This window comes from Hyla sarda, unplaced genomic scaffold (assembly GCF_029499605.1).
Source record: "Hyla sarda isolate aHylSar1 unplaced genomic scaffold, aHylSar1.hap1 scaffold_1709, whole genome shotgun sequence".
NCBI classification, from domain to species: Eukaryota; Metazoa; Chordata; class Amphibia; order Anura; family Hylidae; genus Hyla; species Hyla sarda.
The window spans coordinates 20,557-44,357 of record NW_026608349.1 but is presented as its reverse complement, the minus strand read 5'-3'; the positions used below and the strand labels follow the sequence as shown (position 1 = coordinate 44,357).

The 23,801-nt window shown below is 43.4% G+C and overlaps 13 pseudogenes; all 13 read right to left on the bottom strand.

Annotated features, from left to right (window-relative positions):
• Window positions 1-1,477: 1,477 nt before the first annotated feature.
• Window positions 1,478-1,741, bottom strand: LOC130312225 (U2 spliceosomal RNA; annotated as a pseudogene).
• Window positions 1,742-3,229: 1,488 nt separating this feature from the next.
• On the bottom strand, window positions 3,230-3,493 carry LOC130312208 (U2 spliceosomal RNA; annotated as a pseudogene).
• A 1,474-nt stretch (window positions 3,494-4,967) lies between these two features.
• LOC130312224 (U2 spliceosomal RNA) lies at window positions 4,968-5,231 on the bottom strand (annotated as a pseudogene).
• Window positions 5,232-6,717: 1,486 nt separating this feature from the next.
• On the bottom strand, window positions 6,718-6,981 carry LOC130312249 (U2 spliceosomal RNA; annotated as a pseudogene).
• A 1,477-nt stretch (window positions 6,982-8,458) lies between these two features.
• LOC130312223 (U2 spliceosomal RNA) lies at window positions 8,459-8,722 on the bottom strand (annotated as a pseudogene).
• Window positions 8,723-10,205: 1,483 nt separating this feature from the next.
• On the bottom strand, window positions 10,206-10,469 carry LOC130312222 (U2 spliceosomal RNA; annotated as a pseudogene).
• A 1,482-nt stretch (window positions 10,470-11,951) lies between these two features.
• LOC130312221 (U2 spliceosomal RNA) lies at window positions 11,952-12,215 on the bottom strand (annotated as a pseudogene).
• Window positions 12,216-13,691: 1,476 nt separating this feature from the next.
• Window positions 13,692-13,955, bottom strand: LOC130312218 (U2 spliceosomal RNA; annotated as a pseudogene).
• Window positions 13,956-15,440: 1,485 nt separating this feature from the next.
• LOC130312217 (U2 spliceosomal RNA) lies at window positions 15,441-15,704 on the bottom strand (annotated as a pseudogene).
• A 1,482-nt stretch (window positions 15,705-17,186) lies between these two features.
• Window positions 17,187-17,450, bottom strand: LOC130312216 (U2 spliceosomal RNA; annotated as a pseudogene).
• Window positions 17,451-18,923: 1,473 nt separating this feature from the next.
• Window positions 18,924-19,187, bottom strand: LOC130312215 (U2 spliceosomal RNA; annotated as a pseudogene).
• Window positions 19,188-20,667: 1,480 nt separating this feature from the next.
• LOC130312248 (U2 spliceosomal RNA) lies at window positions 20,668-20,932 on the bottom strand (annotated as a pseudogene).
• A 1,477-nt stretch (window positions 20,933-22,409) lies between these two features.
• On the bottom strand, window positions 22,410-22,673 carry LOC130312214 (U2 spliceosomal RNA; annotated as a pseudogene).
• Window positions 22,674-23,801: the final 1,128 nt, after the last annotated feature.

Below are 23,801 nucleotides of genomic sequence, written 5' to 3'. Positions count from 1 at the left end.
AACCGGGAAAGGGGTGGACCCAACCATGTCCCCTTCATGAGCACTCACATTACTCATAGGAATGGAAGGAAGGCTGGCAGCCAACCAGCCTCCCATACACTTTCTGGGTGGGTGGCAGTCAGCCACCCATACATACATACAGCACAGGCTAAACCCACATCATCACTTAAAAAAAGGACAGGCGACCATTGCACTCTGATGGAGCATTTAGCAATGCAATCCATAGCCTGGCTTTTGCCTGAACCCCCATCACTCCTCCTCTTGCATATAAGACAATATTTCAGATCTGCATATGAAAACAACACGCCTACCTTTGTTGCACATAGCTGCCTGCCTGTCTCTAGTTACCCCACTGGCTGTAGCTGCGTCCCTTCCGACATGGAATAACACCAACTGTAACGATAAACTGAAAATTAACAGTATAAACCTGCATCATTTTGGACTCTGGTATTTGCTGAATCCGGGTGACCTGACAATCGATGGTGGTGCCGCTGGTGATTCTGGCCTTCTTGGAATCTGTTGGGCCTATGTGTTAGCTCACACATCACTTGGGTATCCATGGTAACTACCACAACATGGTCATCTGCAGTTTACATCTAGCCCGTGGCATTGAATGGCATTTTAAAAGTGCTAAGGGTCCTGGTGCAATAATCCTCCCATGAGGATCAGCCTCAACGGCTTTGTAGATTGCACTCATGTCAGCAACTCCATATACATTTTTTTTCTTCATGCTTCTTTCTTCATCCTTTTTTCTTTCTGTCATTCAGACTTTCATTCATTCGATCTCTCTCACTCACTTGCTTTAACTCATTTGTTCTCACTCACTCACTCACTCACTCACTCAATCACTCACTCACTCATTCACTCTCACTCACTCTCACTCACTCGCTCACTAAGTCAGTCTCTCTCTCTCTCTCTCTTTTTCTTTTTATATATATTTTTTTCCGTCTTCTTCTTCTTCTTCTTCTTCTTCTTCTTCTTCTTCAGACCCTGTCATAGCACTAATGCCTTTCCAATACCACCAGCAGATGGAGACACTCCATTGCAACATTGGTTGTGAGCAGCAGTTTCGAAAAACAAATGCCTCATGGCGGATTTCCCATCCATCAATGGATGGTAAATTTTGTTTTTATCATTCACTGACCACAGAAACCAATGCATGGTCAAGCAACAGCAATGACACACCCTTGTGTATAGGCATGAGACCCTCATGTCATTTAACAGGATTCAGCACCACCCACAAGACAGCTACCTGTCATGTCATGTCAAACCTGCACAGGTGTGCTAGATTATTATTATTTAGTTTTATTTTATTTTTTTACACCAATCAGTGTGCAAACATGGTCATTAAAACGCTAAATGAATAGACGTTCATAAACCAGTCAGTGCAACTCATCATTTTGGTCTCCAATTCTCAAACTCAAATTCTCACCCATGGAGGATTAAATGAGAATCTTTCTTGTTTAACACTGGAATGGGGTGGTGCACTGTTCACTACCCGAAGATACTGCCACATCGGGTCAATGCATAGGGCGACAGAAGCAAGCTTCCAAATCAGCTCCCTTTCTCAAAAATCCATTTAATTTATGGTCCCCAGATAGGGAACGTATGTATCAGTATGTGCTCACAAGTCACCCAAGTGCAAGTATTCACACAAAAAAAAACGTGCCTCAGGATGCGATCTGTCGCAAGATCCTTTCTTTTTTTACACTTGATCTAAGCCAAAAGGCCTAGAGGGGATAACCGGGAAAGGGGTGGACCCAACCATGTCCCCTTCATGAGCACTCACATTACTCATAGGAATGGAAGGAAGGCTGGCAGCCAACCAGCCTCCCATACACTTTCTGGGTGGGTGGCAGTCAGCCACCCATACATACATACAGCACAGGCTAAACCCACATCATCACTTAAAAAAAGGACAGGCGACCATTGCACTCTGATGGAGCATTTAGCAATGCAATCCATAGCCTGGCTTTTGCCTGAACCCCCATCACTCCTCCTCTTGCATATAAGACAATATTTCAGATCTGCATATGAAAACAACACGCCTACCTTTGTTGCACATAGCTGCCTGCCTGTCTCTAGTTACCCCACTGGCTGTAGCTGCGTCCCTTCCGACATGGAATAACACCAACTGTAACGATAAACTGAAAATTAACAGTATAAACCTGCATCATTTTGGACTCTGGTATTTGCTGAATCCGGGTGACCTGACAATCGATGGTGGTGCCGCTGGTGATTCTGGCCTTCTTGGAATCTGTTGGGCCTATGTGTTAGCTCACACATCACTTGGGTATCCATGGTAACTACCACAACATGGTCATCTGCAGTTTACATCTAGCCCGTGGCATTGAATGGCATTTTAAAAGTGCTAAGGGTCCTGGTGCAATAATCCTCCCATGAGGATCAGCCTCAACGGCTTTGTAGATTGCACTCATGTCAGCAACTCCATATACATTTTTTTTTCTTCATGCTTCTTTCTTCATCCTTTTTTCTTTCTGTCATTCAGACTTTCATTCATTCGATCTCTCTCACTCACTTGCTTTAACTCATTTGTTCTCACTCACTCACTCACTCACTCAATCACTCACTCACTCATTCACTCTCACTCACTCTCACTCTCTCACTCACTCGCTCACTAAGTCAGTCTCTCTCTCTCTCTCTCTTTTTCTTTTTATATATATTTTTTTCCGTCTTCTTCTTCTTCTTCTTCTTCTTCTTCTTCTTCTTCTTCTTCAGACCCTGTCATAGCACTAATGCCTTTCCAATACCACCAGCAGATGGAGACACTCCATTGCAACATTGGTTGTGAGCAGCAGTTTCTAAAAACAAATGCCTCATGGCGGATTTCCCATCCATCAATGGATGGTAAATTTTGTTTTTATCATTCACTGACCACAGAAACCAATGCATGGTCAAGCAACAGCAATGACACACCCTTGTGTATAGGCATGAGACCCTCATGTCATTTAACAGGATTCAGCACCACCCACAAGACAGCTACCTGTCATGTCATGTCAAACCTGCACAGGTGTGCTAGATTATTATTATTTAGTTTTATTTTATTTTTTTACACCAATCAGTGTGCAAACATGGTCATTAAAACGCTAAATGAATAGACGTTCATAAACCAGTCAGTGCAACTCATCATTTTGGTCTCCAATTCTCAAACTCAAATTCTCACCCACGGAGGATTAAATGAGAATCTTTCTTGTTTAACACTGGAATGGGGTGGTGCACTGTTCACTACCCGAAGATACTGCCACATCGGGTCAATGCATAGGGCGACAGAAGCAAGCTTCCAAATCAGCTCCCTTTCTCAAAAATCCATTTAATTTATGGTCCCCAGATAGGGAACGTATGTATCAGTATGTGCTCACAAGTCACCCAAGTGCAAGTATTCACACAAAAAAAAACGTGCCTCAGGATGCAATCTGTCGCAAGATCCTTTCTTTTTTTACACTTGATCTAAGCCAAAAGGCCTAGAGGGGATAACCGGGAAAGGGGTGGACCCAACCATGTCCCCTTCATGAGCACTCACATTACTCATAGGAATGGAAGGAAGGCTGGCAGCCAACCAGCCTCCCATACACTTTCTGGGTGGGTGGCAGTCAGCCACCCATACATACATACAGCACAGGCTAAACCCACATCATCACTTAAAAAAAGGACAGGCGACCATTGCACTCTGATGGAGCATTTAGCAATGCAATCCATAGCCTGGCTTTTGCCTGAACCCCCATCACTCCTCCTCTTGCATATAAGACAATATTTCAGATCTGCATATGAAAACAACACGCCTACCTTTGTTGCACATAGCTGCCTGCCTGTCTCTAGTTACCCCACTGGCTGTAGCTGCGTCCCTTCCGACATGGAATAACACCAACTGTAACGATAAACTGAAAATTAACAGTATAAACCTGCATCATTTTGGACTCTGGTATTTGCTGAATCCGGGTGACCTGACAATCGATGGTGGTGCCGCTGGTGATTCTGGCCTTCTTGGAATCTGTTGGGCCTATGTGTTAGCTCACACATCACTTGGGTATCCATGGTAACTACCACAACATGGTCATCTGCAGTTTACATCTAGCCCGTGGCATTGAATGGCATTTTAAAAGTGCTAAGGGTCCTGGTGCAATAATCCTCCCATGAGGATCAGCCTCAACGGCTTTGTAGATTGCACTCATGTCAGCAACTCCATATACATTTTTTTTTCTTCATGCTTCTTTCTTCATCCTTTTTTCTTTCTGTCATTCAGACTTTCATTCATTCGATCTCTCTCACTCACTTGCTTTAACTCATTTGTTCTCACTCACTCACTCACTCACTCACTCAATCACTCACTCACTCATTCACTCTCACTCACTCTCACTCTCTCACTCACTCGCTCACTAAGTCAGTCTCTCTCTCTCTCTCTCTTTTTCTTTTTATATATATTTTTTTCCGTCTTCTTCTTCTTCTTCTTCTTCTTCAGACCCTGTCATAGCACTAATGCCTTTCCAATACCACCAGCAGATGGAGACACTCCATTGCAACATTGGTTGTGAGCAGCAGTTTCTAAAAACAAATGCCTCATGGCGGATTTCCCATCCATCAATGGATGGTAAATTTTGTTTTTATCATTCACTGACCACAGAAACCAATGCATGGTCAAGCAACAGCAATGACACACCCTTGTGTATAGGCATGAGACCCTCATGTCATTTAACAGGATTCAGCACCACCCACAAGACAGCTACCTGTCATGTCATGTCAAACCTGCACAGGTGTGCTAGATTATTATTATTTAGTTTTATTTTATTTTTTTACACCAATCAGTGTGCAAACATGGTCATTAAAACGCTAAATGAATAGACGTTCATAAACCAGTCAGTGCAACTCATCATTTTGGTCTCCAATTCTCAAACTCAAATTCTCACCCACGGAGGATTAAATGAGAATCTTTCTTGTTTAACACTGGAATGGGGTGGTGCACTGTTCACTACCCGAAGATACTGCCACATCGGGTCAATGCATAGGGCGACAGAAGCAAGCTTCCAAATCAGCTCCCTTTCTCAAAAATCCATTTAATTTATGGTCCCCAGATAGGGAACGTATGTATCAGTATGTGCTCACAAGTCACCCAAGTGCAAGTATTCACACAAAAAAAAACGTGCCTCAGGATGCGATCTGTCGCAAGATCCTTTCTTTTTTTACACTTGATCTAAGCCAAAAGGCCTAGAGGGGATAACCGGGAAAGGGGTGGACCCAACCATGTCCCCTTCATGAGCACTCACATTACTCATAGGAATGGAAGGAAGGCTGGCAGCCAACCAGCCTCCCATACACTTTCTGGGTGGGTGGCAGTCAGCCACCCATACATACATACAGCACAGGCTAAACCCACATCATCACTTAAAAAAAGGACAGGCGACCATTGCACTCTGATGGAGCATTTAGCAATGCAATCCATAGCCTGGCTTTTGCCTGAACCCCCATCACTCCTCCTCTTGCATATAAGACAATATTTCAGATCTGCATATGAAAACAACACGCCTACCTTTGTTGCACATAGCTGCCTGCCTGTCTCTAGTTACCCCACTGGCTGTAGCTGCGTCCCTTCCGACATGGAATAACACCAACTGTAACGATAAACTGAAAATTAACAGTATAAACCTGCATCATTTTGGACTCTGGTATTTGCTGAATCCGGGTGACCTGACAATCGATGGTGGTGCCGCTGGTGATTCTGGCCTTCTTGGAATCTGTTGGGCCTATGTGTTAGCTCACACATCATTTGGGTATCCATGGTAACTACCACAACATGGTCATCTGCAGTTTACATCTAGCCCGTGGCATTGAATGGCATTTTAAAAGTGCTAAGGGTCCTGGTGCAATAATCCTCCCATGAGGATCAGCCTCAACGGCTTTGTAGATTGCACTCATGTCAGCAACTCCATATACATTTTTTTTTCTTCATGCTTCTTTCTTCATCCTTTTTTCTTTCTGTCATTCAGACTTTCATTCATTCGATCTCTCTCACTCACTTGCTTTAACTCATTTGTTCTCACTCACTCACTCACTCACTCACTCAATCACTCACTCACTCATTCACTCTCACTCACTCTCACTCTCTCACTCACTCGCTCACTAAGTCAGTCTCTCTCTCTCTCTCTCTTTTTCTTTTTATATATATTTTTTTCCGTCTTCTTCTTCTTCTTCTTCTTCTTCTTCTTCTTCTTCAGACCCTGTCATAGCACTAATGCCTTTCCAATACCACCAGCAGATGGAGACACTCCATTGCAACATTGGTTGTGAGCAGCAGTTTCTAAAAACAAATGCCTCATGGCGGATTTCCCATCCATCAATGGATGGTAAATTTTGTTTTTATCATTCACTGACCACAGAAACCAATGCATGGTCAAGCAACAGCAATGACACACCCTTGTGTATAGGCATGAGACCCTCATGTCATTTAACAGGATTCAGCACCACCCACAAGACAGCTACCTGTCATGTCATGTCAAACCTGCACAGGTGTGCTAGATTATTATTATTTAGTTTTATTTTATTTTTTTACACCAATCAGTGTGCAAACATGGTCATTAAAACGCTAAATGAATAGACGTTCATAAACCAGTCAGTGCAACTCATCATTTTGGTCTCCAATTCTCAAACTCAAATTCTCACCCACGGAGGATTAAATGAGAATCTTTCTTGTTTAACACTGGAATGGGGTGGTGCACTGTTCACTACCCGAAGATACTGCCACATCGGGTCAATGCATAGGGCGACAGAAGCAAGCTTCCAAATCAGCTCCCTTTCTCAAAAATCCATTTAATTTATGGTCCCCAGATAGGGAACGTATGTATCAGTATGTGCTCACAAGTCACCCAAGTGCAAGTATTCACACAAAAAAAAACGTGCCTCAGGATGCGATCTGTCGCAAGATCCTTTCTTTTTTTACACTTGAACTAAGCCAAAAGGCCTAGAGGGGATAACCGGGAAAGGGGTGGACCCAACCATGTCCCCTTCATGAGCACTCACATTACTCATAGGAATGGAAGGAAGGCTGGCAGCCAACCAGCCTCCCATACACTTTCTGGGTGGGTGGCAGTCAGCCACCCATACATACATACAGCACAGGCTAAACCCACATCATCACTTAAAAAAAGGACAGGCGACCATTGCACTCTGATGGAGCATTTAGCAATGCAATCCATAGCCTGGCTTTTGCCTGAACCCCCATCACTCCTCCTCTTGCATATAAGACAATATTTCAGATCTGCATATGAAAACAACACGCCTACCTTTGTTGCACATAGCTGCCTGCCTGTCTCTAGTTACCCCACTGGCTGTAGCTGCGTCCCTTCCGACATGGAATAACACCAACTGTAACGATAAACTGAAAATTAACAGTATAAACCTGCATCATTTTGGACTCTGGTATTTGCTGAATCCGGGTGACCTGACAATCGATGGTGGTGCCGCTGGTGATTCTGGCCTTCTTGGAATCTGTTGGGCCTATGTGTTAGCTCACACATCACTTGGGTATCCATGGTAACTACCACAACATGGTCATCTGCAGTTTACATCTAGCCCGTGGCATTGAATGGCATTTTAAAAGTGCTAAGGGTCCTGGTGCAATAATCCTCCCATGAGGATCAGCCTCAACGGCTTTGTAGATTGCACTCATGTCAGCAACTCCATATACATTTTTTTTTCTTCATGCTTCTTTCTTCATCCTTTTTTCTTTCTGTCATTCAGACTTTCATTCATTCGATCTCTCTCACTCACTTGCTTTAACTCATTTGTTCTCACTCACTCACTCACTCACTCACTCAATCACTCACTCACTCATTCACTCTCACTCACTCTCACTCTCTCACTCACTCGCTCACTAAGTCAGTCTCTCTCTCTCTCTCTCTTTTTCTTTTTATATATATTTTTTTCCGTCTTCTTCTTCTTCTTCTTCTTCTTCTTCAGACCCTGTCATAGCACTAATGCCTTTCCAATACCACCAGCAGATGGAGACACTCCATTGCAACATTGGTTGTGAGCAGCAGTTTCTAAAAACAAATGCCTCATGGCGGATTTCCCATCCATCAATGGATGGTAAATTTTGTTTTTATCATTCACTGACCACAGAAACCAATGCATGGTCAAGCAACAGCAATGACACACCCTTGTGTATAGGCATGAGACCCTCATGTCATTTAACAGGATTCAGCACCACCCACAAGACAGCTACCTGTCATGTCATGTCAAACCTGCACAGGTGTGCTAGATTATTATTATTTAGTTTTATTTTATTTTTTTACACCAATCAGTGTGCAAACATGGTCATTAAAACGCTAAATGAATAGACGTTCATAAACCAGTCAGTGCAACTCATCATTTTGGTCTCCAATTCTCAAACTCAAATTCTCACCCACGGAGGATTAAATGAGAATCTTTCTTGTTTAACACTGGAATGGGGTGGTGCACTGTTCACTACCCGAAGATACTGCCACATCGGGTCAATGCATAGGGCGACAGAAGCAAGCTTCCAAATCAGCTCCCTTTCTCAAAAATCCATTTAATTTATGGTCCCCAGATAGGGAACGTATGTATCAGTATGTGCTCACAAGTCACCCAAGTGCAAGTATTCACACAAAAAAAAACGTGCCTCAGGATGCGATCTGTCGCAAGATCCTTTCTTTTTTTACACTTGATCTAAGCCAAAAGGCCTAGAGGGGATAACCGGGAAAGGGGTGGACCCAACCATGTCCCCTTCATGAGAACTCACATTACTCATAGGAATGGAAGGAAGGCTGGCAGCCAACCAGCCTCCCATACACTTTCTGGGTGGGTGGCAGTCAGCCACCCATACATACATACAGCACAGGCTAAACCCACATCATCACTTAAAAAAAGGACAGGCGACCATTGCACTCTGATGGAGCATTTAGCAATGCAATCCATAGCCTGGCTTTTGCCTGAACCCCCATCACTCCTCCTCTTGCATATAAGACAATATTTCAGATCTGCATATGAAAACAACACGCCTACCTTTGTTGCACATAGCTGCCTGCCTGTCTCTAGTTACCCCACTGGCTGTAGCTGCGTCCCTTCCGACATGGAATAACACCAACTGTAACGATAAACTGAAAATTAACAGTATAAACCTGCATCATTTTGGACTCTGGTATTTGCTGAATCCGGGTGACCTGACAATCGATGGTGGTGCCGCTGGTGATTCTGGCCTTCTTGGAATCTGTTGGGCCTATGTGTTAGCTCACACATCACTTGGGTATCCATGGTAACTACCACAACATGGTCATCTGCAGTTTACATCTAGCCCGTGGCATTGAATGGCATTTTAAAAGTGCTAAGGGTCCTGGTGCAATAATCCTCCCATGAGGATCAGCCTCAACGGCTTTGTAGATTGCACTCATGTCAGCAACTCCATATACATTTTTTTTTCTTCATGCTTCTTTCTTCATCCTTTTTTCTTTCTGTCATTCAGACTTTCATTCATTCGATCTCTCTCACTCACTTGCTTTAACTCATTTGTTCTCACTCACTCACTCACTCACTCACTCAATCACTCACTCACTCATTCACTCTCACTCACTCTCACTCTCTCACTCACTCGCTCACTAAGTCAGTCTCTCTCTCTCTCTCTCTTTTTCTTTTTATATATATTTTTTTCCGTCTTCTTCTTCTTCTTCTTCTTCTTCTTCTTCTTCAGACCCTGTCATAGCACTAATGCCTTTCCAATACCACCAGCAGATGGAGACACTCCATTGCAACATTGGTTGTGAGCAGCAGTTTCTAAAAACAAATGCCTCATGGCGGATTTCCCATCCATCAATGGATGGTAAATTTTGTTTTTATCATTCACTGACCACAGAAACCAATGCATGGTCAAGCAACAGCAATGACACACCCTTGTGTATAGGCATGAGACCCTCATGTCATTTAACAGGATTCAGCACCACCCACAAGACAGCTACCTGTCATGTCATGTCAAACCTGCACAGGTGTGCTAGATTATTATTATTTAGTTTTATTTTATTTTTTTACACCAATCAGTGTGCAAACATGGTCATTAAAACGCTAAATGAATAGACGTTCATAAACCAGTCAGTGCAACTCATCATTTTGGTCTCCAATTCTCAAACTCAAATTCTCACCCACGGAGGATTAAATGAGAATCTTTCTTGTTTAACACTGGAATGGGGTGGTGCACTGTTCACTACCCGAAGATACTGCCACATCGGGTCAATGCATAGGGCGACAGAAGCAAGCTTCCAAATCAGCTCCCTTTCTCAAAAATCCATTTAATTTATGGTCCCCAGATAGGGAACGTATGTATCAGTATGTGCTCACAAGTCACCCAAGTGCAAGTATTCACACAAAAAAAAACGTGCCTCAGGATGCGATCTGTCGCAAGATCCTTTCTTTTTTTACACTTGATCTAAGCCAAAAGGCCTAGAGGGGATAACCGGGAAAGGGGTGGACCCAACCATGTCCCCTTCATGAGCACTCACATTACTCATAGGAATGGAAGGAAGGCTGGCAGCCAACCAGCCTCCCATACACTTTCTGGGTGGGTGGCAGTCAGCCACCCATACATACATACAGCACAGGCTAAACCCACATCATCACTTAAAAAAAGGACAGGCGACCATTGCACTCTGATGGAGCATTTAGCAATGCAATCCATAGCCTGGCTTTTGCCTGAACCCCCATCACTCCTCCTCTTGCATATAAGACAATATTTCAGATCTGCATATGAAAACAACACGCCTACCTTTGTTGCACATAGCTGCCTGCCTGTCTCTAGTTACCCCACTGGCTGTAGCTGCGTCCCTTCCGACATGGAATAACACCAACTGTAACGATAAACTGAAAATTAACAGTATAAACCTGCATCATTTTGGACTCTGGTATTTGCTGAATCCGGGTGACCTGACAATCGATGGTGGTGCCGCTGGTGATTCTGGCCTTCTTGGAATCTGTTGGGCCTATGTGTTAGCTCACACATCACTTGGGTATCCATGGTAACTACCACAACATGGTCATCTGCAGTTTACATCTAGCCCGTGGCATTGAATGGCATTTTAAAAGTGCTAAGGGTCCTGGTGCAATAATCCTCCCATGAGGATCAGCCTCAACGGCTTTGTAGATTGCACTCATGTCAGCAACTCCATATACATTTTTTTTTCTTCATGCTTCTTTCTTCATCCTTTTTTCTTTCTGTCATTCAGACTTTCATTCATTCGATCTCTCTCACTCACTTGCTTTAACTCATTTGTTCTCACTCACTCACTCACTCACTCAATCACTCACTCACTCATTCACTCTCACTCACTCTCACTCTCTCACTCACTCGCTCACTAAGTCAGTCTCTCTCTCTCTCTCTCTTTTTCTTTTTATATATATTTTTTTCCGTCTTCTTCTTCTTCTTCTTCTTCTTCTTCTTCTTCTTCAGACCCTGTCATAGCACTAATGCCTTTCCAATACCACCAGCAGATGGAGACACTCCATTGCAACATTGGTTGTGAGCAGCAGTTTCTAAAAACAAATGCCTCATGGCGGATTTCCCATCCATCAATGGATGGTAAATTTTGTTTTTATCATTCACTGACCACAGAAACCAATGCATGGTCAAGCAACAGCAATGACACACCCTTGTGTATAGGCATGAGACCCTCATGTCATTTAACAGGATTCAGCACCACCCACAAGACAGCTACCTGTCATGTCATGTCAAACCTGCACAGGTGTGCTAGATTATTATTATTTAGTTTTATTTTATTTTTTTACACCAATCAGTGTGCAAACATGGTCATTAAAACGCTAAATGAATAGACGTTCATAAACCAGTCAGTGCAACTCATCATTTTGGTCTCCAATTCTCAAACTCAAATTCTCACCCACGGAGGATTAAATGAGAATCTTTCTTGTTTAACACTGGAATGGGGTGGTGCACTGTTCACTACCCGAAGATACTGCCACATCGGGTCAATGCATAGGGCGACAGAAGCAAGCTTCCAAATCAGCTCCCTTTCTCAAAAATCCATTTAATTTATGGTCCCCAGATAGGGAACGTATGTATCAGTATGTGCTCACAAGTCACCCAAGTGCAAGTATTCACACAAAAAAAAACGTGCCTCAGGATGCGATCTGTCGCAAGATCCTTTCTTTTTTTACACTTGATCTAAGCCAAAAGGCCTAGAGGGGATAACCGGGAAAGGGGTGGACCCAACCATGTCCCCTTCATGAGCACTCACATTACTCATAGGAATGGAAGGAAGGCTGGCAGCCAACCAGCCTCCCATACACTTTCTGGGTGGGTGGCAGTCAGCCACCCATACATACATACAGCACAGGCTAAACCCACATCATCACTTAAAAAAAGGACAGGCGACCATTGCACTCTGATGGAGCATTTAGCAATGCAATCCATAGCCTGGCTTTTGCCTGAACCCCCATCACTCCTCCTCTTGCATATAAGACAATATTTCAGATCTGCATATGAAAACAACACGCCTACCTTTGTTGCACATAGCTGCCTGCCTGTCTCTAGTTACCCCACTGGCTGTAGCTGCGTCCCTTCCGACATGGAATAACACCAACTGTAACGATAAACTGAAAATTAACAGTATAAACCTGCATCATTTTGGACTCTGGTATTTGCTGAATCCGGGTGACCTGACAATCGATGGTGGTGCCGCTGGTGATTCTGGCCTTCTTGGAATCTGTTGGGCCTATGTGTTAGCTCACACATCACTTGGGTATCCATGGTAACTACCACAACATGGTCATCTGCAGTTTACATCTAGCCCGTGGCATTGAATGGCATTTTAAAAGTGCTAAGGGTCCTGGTGCAATAATCCTCCCATGAGGATCAGCCTCAACGGCTTTGTAGATTGCACTCATGTCAGCAACTCCATATACATTTTTTTTTCTTCATGCTTCTTTCTTCATCCTTTTTTCTTTCTGTCATTCAGACTTTCATTCATTCGATCTCTCTCACTCACTTGCTTTAACTCATTTGTTCTCACTCACTCACTCACTCACTCAATCACTCACTCACTCATTCACTCTCACTCACTCTCACTCTCTCACTCACTCGCTCACTAAGTCAGTCTCTCTCTCTCTCTCTCTTTTTCTTTTTATATATATTTTTTTCCGTCTTCTTCTTCTTCTTCTTCTTCTTCTTCTTCAGACCCTGTCATAGCACTAATGCCTTTCCAATACCACCAGCAGATGGAGACACTCCATTGCAACATTGGTTGTGAGCAGCAGTTTCTAAAAACAAATGCCTCATGGCGGATTTCCCATCCATCAATGGATGGTAAATTTTGTTTTTATCATTCACTGACCACAGAAACCAATGCATGGTCAAGCAACAGCAATGACACACCCTTGTGTATAGGCATGAGACCCTCATGTCATTTAACAGGATTCAGCACCACCCACAAGACAGCTACCTGTCATGTCATGTCAAACCTGCACAGGTGTGCTAGATTATTATTATTTAGTTTTATTTTATTTTTTTACACCAATCAGTGTGCAAACATGGTCATTAAAACGCTAAATGAATAGACGTTCATAAACCAGTCAGTGCAACTCATCATTTTGGTCTCCAATTCTCAAACTCAAATTCTCACCCACGGAGGATTAAATGAGAATCTTTCTTGTTTAACACTGGAATGGGGTGGTGCACTGTTCACTACCCGAAGATACTGCCACATCGGGTCAATGCATAGGGCGACAGAAGCAAGCTTCCAAATCAGCTCCCTTTCTCAAAAATCCATTTAATTTATGGTCCCCAGATAGGGAACGTATGTATCAGTATGTGCTCACAAGTCACCCAAGTGCAAGTATTCACACAAAAAAAAACGTGCCTCAGGATGCGATCTGTCGCAAGATCCTTTCTTTTTTTACACTTGATCTAAGCCAAAAGGCCTAGAGGGGATAACCGGGAAAGGGGTGGACCCAACCATGTCCCCTTCATGAGCACTCACATTACTCATAGGAATGGAAGGAAGGCTGGCAGCCAACCAGCCTTCCATACACTTTCTGGGTGGGTGGCAGTCAGCCACCCATACATACATACAGCACAGGCTAAACCCACATCATCACTTAAAAAAAGGACAGGCGACCATTGCACTCTGATGGAGCATTTAGCAATGCAATCCATAGCCTGGCTTTTGCCTGAACCCCCATCACTCCTCCTCTTGCATATAAGACAATATTTCAGATCTGCATATGAAAACAACACGCCTACCTTTGTTGCACATAGCTGCCTGCCTGTCTCTAGTTACCCCACTGGCTGTAGCTGCGTCCCTTCCGACATGGAATAACACCAACTGTAACGATAAACTGAAAATTAACAGTATAAACCTGCATCATTTTGGACTCTGGTATTTGCTGAATCCGGGTGACCTGACAATCGATGGTGGTGCCGCTGGTGATTCTGGCCTTCTTGGAATCTGTTGGGCCTATGTGTTAGCTCACACATCACTTGGGTATCCATGGTAACTACCACAACATGGTCATCTGCAGTTTACATCTAGCCCGTGGCATTGAATGGCATTTTAAAAGTGCTAAGGGTCCTGGTGCAATAATCCTCCCATGAGGATCAGCCTCAACGGCTTTGTAGATTGCACTCATGTCAGCAACTCCATATACATTTTTTTTTCTTCATGCTTCTTTCTTCATCCTTTTTTCTTTCTGTCATTCAGACTTTCATTCATTCGATCTCTCTCACTCACTTGCTTTAACTCATTTGTTCTCACTCACTCACTCACTCACTCAATCACTCACTCACTCATTCACTCTCACTCACTCTCACTCTCTCACTCACTCGCTAACTAAGTCAGTCTCTCTCTCTCTCTCTCTTTTTCTTTTTATATATATTTTTTTCCGTCTTCTTCTTCTTCTTCTTCTTCTTCTTCTTCTTCTTCTTCAGACCCTGTCATAGCACTAATGCCTTTCCAATACCACCAGCAGATGGAGACACTCCATTGCAACATTGGTTGTGAGCAGCAGTTTCTAAAAACAAATGCCTCATGGCGGATTTCCCATCCATCAATGGATGGTAAATTTTGTTTTTATCATTCACTGACCACAGAAACCAATGCATGGTCAAGCAACAGCAATGACACACCCTTGTGTATAGGCATGAGACCCTCATGTCATTTAACAGGATTCAGCACCACCCACAAGACAGCTACCTGTCATGTCATGTCAAACCTGCACAGGTGTGCTAGATTATTATTATTTAGTTTTATTTTATTTTTTTACACCAATCAGTGTGCAAACATGGTCATTAAAACGCTAAATGAATAGACGTTCATAAACCAGTCAGTGCAACTCATCATTTTGGTCTCCAATTCTCAAACTCAAATTCTCACCCACGGAGGATTAAATGAGAATCTTTCTTGTTTAACACTGGAATGGGGTGGTGCACTGTTCACTACCCGAAGATACTGCCACATCGGGTCAATGCATAGGGCGACAGAAGCAAGCTTCCAAATCAGCTCCCTTTCTCAAAAATCCATTTAATTTATGGTCCCCAGATAGGGAACGTATGTATCAGTATGTGCTCACAAGTCACCCAAGTGCAAGTATTCACACAAAAAAAAACGTGCCTCAGGATGCGATCTGTCGCAAGATCCTTTCTTTTTTTACACTTGATCTAAGCCAAAAGGCCTAGAGGGGATAACCGGGAAAGGGGTGGACCCAACCATGTCCCCTTCATGAGCACTCACATTACTCATAGGAATGGAAGGAAGGCTGGCAGCCAACCAGCCTCCCATACACTTTCTGGGTGGGTGGCAGTCAGCCACCCATACATACATACAGCACAGGCTAAACCCACATCATCACTTAAAAAAAGGACAGGCGACCATTGCACTCTGATGGAGCATTTAGCAATGCAATCCATAGCCTGGCTTTTGCCTGAACCCCCATCACTCCTCCTCTTGCATATAAGACAATATTTCAGATCTGCATATGAAAACAACACGCCTACCTTTGTTGCACATAGCTGCCTGCCTGTCTCTAGTTACCCCACTGGCTGTAGCTGCGTCCCTTCCGACATGGAATAACACCAACTGTAACGATAAACTGAAAATTAACAGTATAAACCTGCATCATTTTGGACTCTGGTATTTGCTGAATCCGGGTGACCTGACAATCGATGGTGGTGCCGCTGGTGATTCTGGCCTTCTTGGAATCTGTTGGGCCTATGTGTTAGCTCACACATCACTTGGGTATCCATGGTAACTACCACAACATGGTCATCTGCAGTTTACATCTAGCCCGTGGCATTGAATGGCATTTTAAAAGTGCTAAGGGTCCTGGTGCAATAATCCTCCCATGAGGATCAGCCTCAACGGCTTTGTAGATTGCACTCATGTCAGCAACTCCATATACATTTTTTTTTCTTCATGCTTCTTTCTTCATCCTTTTTTCTTTCTGTCATTCAGACTTTCATTCATTCGATCTCTCTCACTCACTTGCTTTAACTCATTTGTTCTCACTCACTCACTCACTCACTCAATCACTCACTCACTCATTCACTCTCACTCACTCTCACTCTCTCACTCACTCGCTCACTAAGTCAGTCTCTCTCTCTCTCTCTCTTTTTCTTTTTATATATATTTTTTTCCGTCTTCTTCTTCTTCTTCTTCTTCTTCTTCTTCTTCTTCAGACCCTGTCATAGCACTAATGCCTTTCCAATACCACCAGCAGATGGAGACACTCCATTGCAACATTGATTGTGAGCAGCAGTTTCTAAAAACAAATGCCTCATGGCGGATTTCCCATCCATCAATGGATGGTAAATTTTGTTTTTATCATTCACTGACCACAGAAACCAATGCATGGTCAAGCAACAGCAATGACACACCCTTGTGTATAGGCATGAGACCCTCATGTCATTTAACAGGATTCAGCACCACCCACAAGACAGCTACCTGTCATGTCATGTCAAACCTGCACAGGTGTGCTAGATTATTATTATTTAGTTTTATTTTATTTTTTTACACCAATCAGTGTGCAAACATGGTCATTAAAACGCTAAATGAATAGACGTTCATAAACCAGTCAGTGCAACTCATCATTTTGGTCTCCAATTCTCAAACTCAAATTCTCACCCACGGAGGATTAAATGAGAATCTTTCTTGTTTAACACTGGAATGGGGTGGTGCACTGTTCACTACCCGAAGATACTGCCACATCGGGTCAATGCATAGGGCGACAGAAGCAAGCTTCCAAATCAGCTCCCTTTCTCAAAAATCCATTTAATTTATGGTCCCCAGATAGGGAACGTATGTATCAGTATGTGCTCACAAGTCACCCAAGTGCAAGTATTCACACAAAAAAAAACGTGCCTCAGGATGCGATCTGTCGCAAGATCCTTTCTTTTTTTACACTTGATCTAAGCCAAAAGGCCTAGAGGGGATAACCGGGAAAGGGGTGGACCCAACCATGTCCCCTTCATGAGCACTCACATTACTCATAGGAATGGAAGGAAGGCTGGCAGCCAACCAGCCTCCCATACACTTTCTGGGTGGGTGGCAGTCAGCCACCCATACATACATACAGCACAGGCTAAACCCACATCATCACTTAAAAAAAGGACAGGCGACCATTGCACTCTGATGGAGCATTTAGCAATGCAATCCATAGCCTGGCTTTTGCCTGAACCCCCATCACTCCTCCTCTTGCATATAAGACAATATTTCAGATCTGCATATGAAAACAACACGCCTACCTTTGTTGCACATAGCTGCCTGCCTGTCTCTAGTTACCCCACTGGCTGTAGCTGCGTCCCTTCCGACATGGAATAACACCAACTGTAACGATAAACTGAAAATTAACAGTATAAACCTGCATCATTTTGGACTCTGGTATTTGCTGAATCCGGGTGACCTGACAATCGATGGTGGTGCCGCTGGTGATTCTGGCCTTCTTGGAATCTGTTGGGCCTATGTGTTAGCTCACACATCACTTGGGTATCCATGGTAACTACCACAACATGGTCATCTGCAGTTTACATCTAGCCCGTGGCATTGAATGGCATTTTAAAAGTGCTAAGGGTCCTGGTGCAATAATCCTCCCATGAGGATCAGCCTCAACGGCTTTGTAGATTGCACTCATGTCAGCAACTCCATATACATTTTTTTTTCTTCATGCTTCTTTCTTCATCCTTTTTTCTTTCTGTCATTCAGACTTTCATTCATTCGATCTCTCTCACTCACTTGCTTTAACTCATTTGTTCTCACTCACTCACTCACTCACTCAATCACTCACTCACTCATTCACTCTCACTCACTCTCACTCTCTCACTCACTCGCTCACTAAGTCAGTCTCTCTCTCTCTCTCTCTTTTTCTTTTTATATATATTTTTTTCCGTCTTCTTCTTCTTCTTCTTCTTCTTCTTCAGACCCTGTCATAGCACTAATGCCTTTCCAATACCACCAGCAGATGGAGACACTCCATTGCAACATTGGTTGTGAGCAGCAGTTTCTAAAAACAAATGCCTCATGGCGGATTTCCCATCCATCAATGGATGGTAAATTTTGTTTTTATCATTCACTGACCACAGAAACCAATGCATGGTCAAGCAACAGCAATGACACACCCTTGTGTATAGGCATGAGACCCTCATGTCATTTAACAGGATTCAGCACCACCCACAAGACAGCTACCTGTCATGTCATGTCAAACCTGCACAGGTGTGCTAGATTATTATTATTTAGTTTTATTTTATTTTTTTACACCAATCAGTGTGCAAACATGGTCATTAAAACGCTAAATGAATAGACGTTCATAAACCAGTCAGTGCAACTCATCATTTTGGTCTCCAATTCTCAAACTCAAATTCTCACCCACGGAGGATTAAATGAGAATCTTTCTTGTTTAACACTGGAATGGGGTGGTGCACTGTTCACTACCCGAAGATACTGCCACATCGGGTCAATGCATAGGGCGACAGAAGCAAGCTTCCAAATCAGCTCCCTTTCTCAAAAATCCATTTAATTTATGGTCCCCAGATAGGGAACGTATGTATCAGTATGTGCTCACAAGTCACCCAAGTGCAAGTATTCACACAAAAAAAAACGTGCCTCAGGATGCGATCTGTCGCAAGATCCTTTCTTTTTTTACACTTGATCTAAGCCAAAAGGCCTAGAGGGGATAACCGGGAAAGGGGTGGACCCAACCATGTCCCCTTCATGAGCACTCACATTACTCATAGGAATGGAAGGAAGGCTGGCAGCCAACCAGCCTCCCATACACTTTCTGGGTGGGTGGCAGTCAGCCACCCATACATACATACAGCACAGGCTAAACCCACATCATCACTTAAAAAAAGGACAGGCGACCATTGCACTCTGATGGAGCATTTAGCAATGCAATCCATAGCCTGGCTTTTGCCTGAACCCCCATCACTCCTCCTCTTGCATATAAGACAATATTTCAGATCTGCATATGAAAACAACACGCCTACCTTTGTTGCACATAGCTGCCTGCCTGTCTCTAGTTACCCCACTGGCTGTAGCTGCGTCCCTTCCGACATGGAATAACACCAACTGTAACGATAAACTGAAAATTAACAGTATAAACCTGCATCATTTTGGACTCTGGTATTTGCTGAATCCGGGTGACCTGACAATCGATGGTGGTGCCGCTGGTGATTCTGGCCTTCTTGGAATCTGTTGGGCCTATGTGTTAGCTCACACATCACTTGGGTATCCATGGTAACTACCACAACATGGTCATCTGCAGTTTACATCTAGCCCGTGGCATTGAATGGCATTTTAAAAGTGCTAAGGGTCCTGGTGCAATAATCCTCCCATGAGGATCAGCCTCAACGGCTTTGTAGATTGCACTCATGTCAGCAACTCCATATACATTTTTTTTTCTTCATGCTTCTTTCTTCATCCTTTTTTCTTTCTGTCATTCAGACTTTCATTCATTCGATCTCTCTCACTCACTTGCTTTAACTCATTTGTTCTCACTCACTCACTCACTCACTCACTCAATCACTCACTCACTCATTCACTCTCACTCACTCTCACTCTCTCACTCACTCGCTCACTAAGTCAGTCTCTCTCTCTCTCTCTCTTTTTCTTTTTATATATATTTTTTTCCGTCTTCTTCTTCTTCTTCTTCTTCTTCTTCTTCAGACCCTGTCATAGCACTAATGCCTTTCCAATACCACCAGCAGATGGAGACACTCCATTGCAACATTGGTTGTGAGCAGCAGTTTCTAAAAACAAATGCCTCATGGCGGATTTCCCATCCATCAATGGATGGTAAATTTTGTTTTTATCATTCACTGACCACAGAAACCAATGCATGGTCAAGCAACAGCAATGACACACCCTTGTGTATAGGCATGAGACCCTCATGTCATTTAACAGGATTCAGCACCACCCACAAGACAGCTACCTGTCATGTCATGTCAAACCTGCACAGGTGTGCTAGATTATTATTATTTAGTTTTATTTTATTTTTTTACACCAATCAGTGTGCAAACATGGTCATTAAAACGCTAAATGAATAGACGTTCATAAACCAGTCAGTGCAACTCATCATTTTGGTCTCCAATTCTCAAACTCAAATTCTCACCCACGGAGGATTAAATGAGAATCTTTCTTGTTTAACACTGGAATGGGGTGGTGCACTGTTCACTACCCGAAGATACTGCCACATCGGGTCAATGCATAGGGCGACAGAAGCAAGCTTCCAAATCAGCTCCCTTTCTCAAAAATCCATTTAATTTATGGTCCCCAGATAGGGAACGTATGTATAAGTATGTGCTCACAAGTCACCCAAGTGCAAGTATTCACACAAAAAAAAAACGTGCCTCAGGATGCGATCTGTCGCAAGATCCTTTCTTTTTTTGCACTTGATCTAAGCCAAAAGGCCTAGAGGGGATAACCGGGAAAGGGGTGGACCCAACCATGTCCCCTTCATGAGCACTCACATTACTCATAGGAATGGAAGGAAGGCTGGCAGCCAACCAGCCTCCCATACACTTTCTGGGTGGGTGGCAGTCAGCCACCCATACATACATACAGCACAGGCTAAACCCACATCATCACTTAAAAAAAGGACAGGCGACCATTGCACTCTGATGGAGCATTTAGCAATGCAATCCATAGCCTGGCTTTTGCCTGAACCCCCATCACTCCTCCTCTTGCATATAAGACAATATTTCAGATCTGCATATGAAAACAACACGCCTACCTTTGTTGCACATAGCTGCCTGCCTGTCTCTAGTTACCCCACTGGCTGTAGCTGCGTCCCTTCCGACATGGAATAACACCAACTGTAACGATAAACTGAAAATTAACAGTATAAACCTGCATCATTTTGGACTCTGGTATTTGCTGAATCCGGGTGACCTGACAATCGATGGTGGTGCCGCTGGTGATTCTGGCCTTCTTGGAATCTGTTGGGCCTATGTGTTAGCTCACACATCACTTGGGTATCCATGGTAACTACCACAACATGGTCATCTGCAGTTTACATCTAGCCCGTGGCATTGAATGGCATTTTAAAAGTGCTAAGGGTCCTGGTGCAATAATCCTCCCATGAGGATCAGCCTCAACGGCTTTGTAGATTGCACTCATGTCAGCAACTCCATATACATTTTTTTTTCTTCATGCTTCTTTCTTCATCCTTTTTTCTTTCTGTCATTCAGACTTTCATTCATTCGATCTCTCTCACTCACTTGCTTTAACTCATTTGTTCTCACTCACTCACTCACTCACTCACTCAATCACTCACTCACTCATTCACTCTCACTCACTCTCACTCTCTCACTCACTCGCTCACTAAGTCAGTCTCTCTCTCTCTCTCTCTTTTTCTTTTTATATATATTTTTTTCCGTCTTCTTCTTCTTCTTCTTCTTCTTCTTCAGACCCTGTCATAGCACTAATGCCTTTCCAATACCACCAGCAGATGGAGACACTCCATTGCAACATTGGTTGTGAGCAGCAGTTTCTAAAAACAAATGCCTCATGGCGGATTTCCCATCCATCAATGGATGGTAAATTTTGTTTTTATCATTCACTGACCACAGAAACCAATGCATGGTCAAGCAACAGCAATGACACACCCTTGTGTATAGGCATGAGACCCTCATGTCATTTAACAGGATTCAGCACCACCCACAAGACAGCTACCTGTCATGTCATGTCAAACCTGCACAGGTGTGCTAGATTATTATTATTTAGTTTTATTTTATTTTTTTACACCAATCAGTGTGCAAACATGGTCATTAAAACGCTAAATGAATAGACGTTCATAAACCAGTCAGTGCAACTCATCATTTTGGTCTCCAATTCTCAAACTCAAATTCTCACCCACGGAGGATTAAATGAGAATCTTTCTTGTTTAACACTGGAATGGGGTGGTGCACTGTTCACTACCCGAAGATACTGCCACATCGGGTCAATGCATAGGGCGACAGAAGCAAGCTTCCAAATCAGCTCCCTTTCTCAAAAATCCATTTAATTTATGGTCCCCAGATAGGGAACGTATGTATCAGTATGTGCTCACAAGTCACCCAAGTGCAAGTATTCACACAAAAAAAAACGTGCCTCAGGATGCGATCTGTCGCAAGATCCTTTCTTTTTTTACACTTGATCTAAGCCAAAAGGCCTAGAGGGGATAACCGGGAAAGGGGTGGACCCAACCATGTCCCCTTCATGAGCACTCACATTACTCATAGGAATGGAAGGAAGGCTGGCAGCCAACCAGCCTCCCATACACTTTCTGGGTGGGTGGCAGTCAGCCACCCATACATACATACAGCACAGGCTAAACCCACATCATCACTTAAAAAAAGGACAGGCGACCATTGCACTCTGATGGAGCATTTAGCAATGCAATCCATAGCCTGGCTTTTGCCTGAACCCCCATCACTCCTCCTCTTGCATATAAGACAATATTTCAGATCTGCATATGAAAACAACACGCCTACCTTTGTTGCACATAGCTGCCTGCCTGTCTCTAGTTACCCCACTGGCTGTAGCTGCGTCCCTTCCGACATGGAATAACACCAACTGTAACGATAAACTGAAAATTAACAGTATAAACCTGCATCATTTTGGACTCTGGTATTTGCTGAATCCGGGTGACCTGACAATCGATGGTGGTGCCGCTGGTGATTCTGGCCTTCTTGGAATCTGTTGGGCCTATGTGTTAGCTCACACATCACTTGGGTATCCATGGTAACTACCACAACATGGTCATCTGCAGTTTACATCTAGCCCGTGGCATTGAATGGCATTTTAAAAGTGCTAAGGGTCCTGGTGCAATAATCCTCCCATGAGGATCAGCCTCAACGGCTTTGTAGATTGCACTCATGTCAGCAACTCCATATACATTTTTTTTTCTTCATGCTTCTTTCTTCATCCTTTTTTCTTTCTGTCATTCAGACTTTCATTCATTCGATCTCTCTCACTCACTTGCTTTAACTCATTTGTTCTCACTCACTCACTCACTCACTCAATCACTCACTCACTCATTCACTCTCACTCACTCTCACTCTCTCACTCACTCGCTCACTAAGTCAGTCTCTCTCTCTCTCTCTCTTTTTCTTTTTATATATATTTTTTTCCGTCTTCTTCTTCTTCTTCTTCTTCTTCTTCTTCTTCAGACCCTGTCATAGCACTAATGCCTTTCCAATACCACCAGCAGATGGAGACACTCCATTGCAACATTGGTTGTGAGCAGCAGTTTCTAAAAACAAATGCCTCATGGCGGATTTCCCATCCATCAATGGATGGTAAATTTTG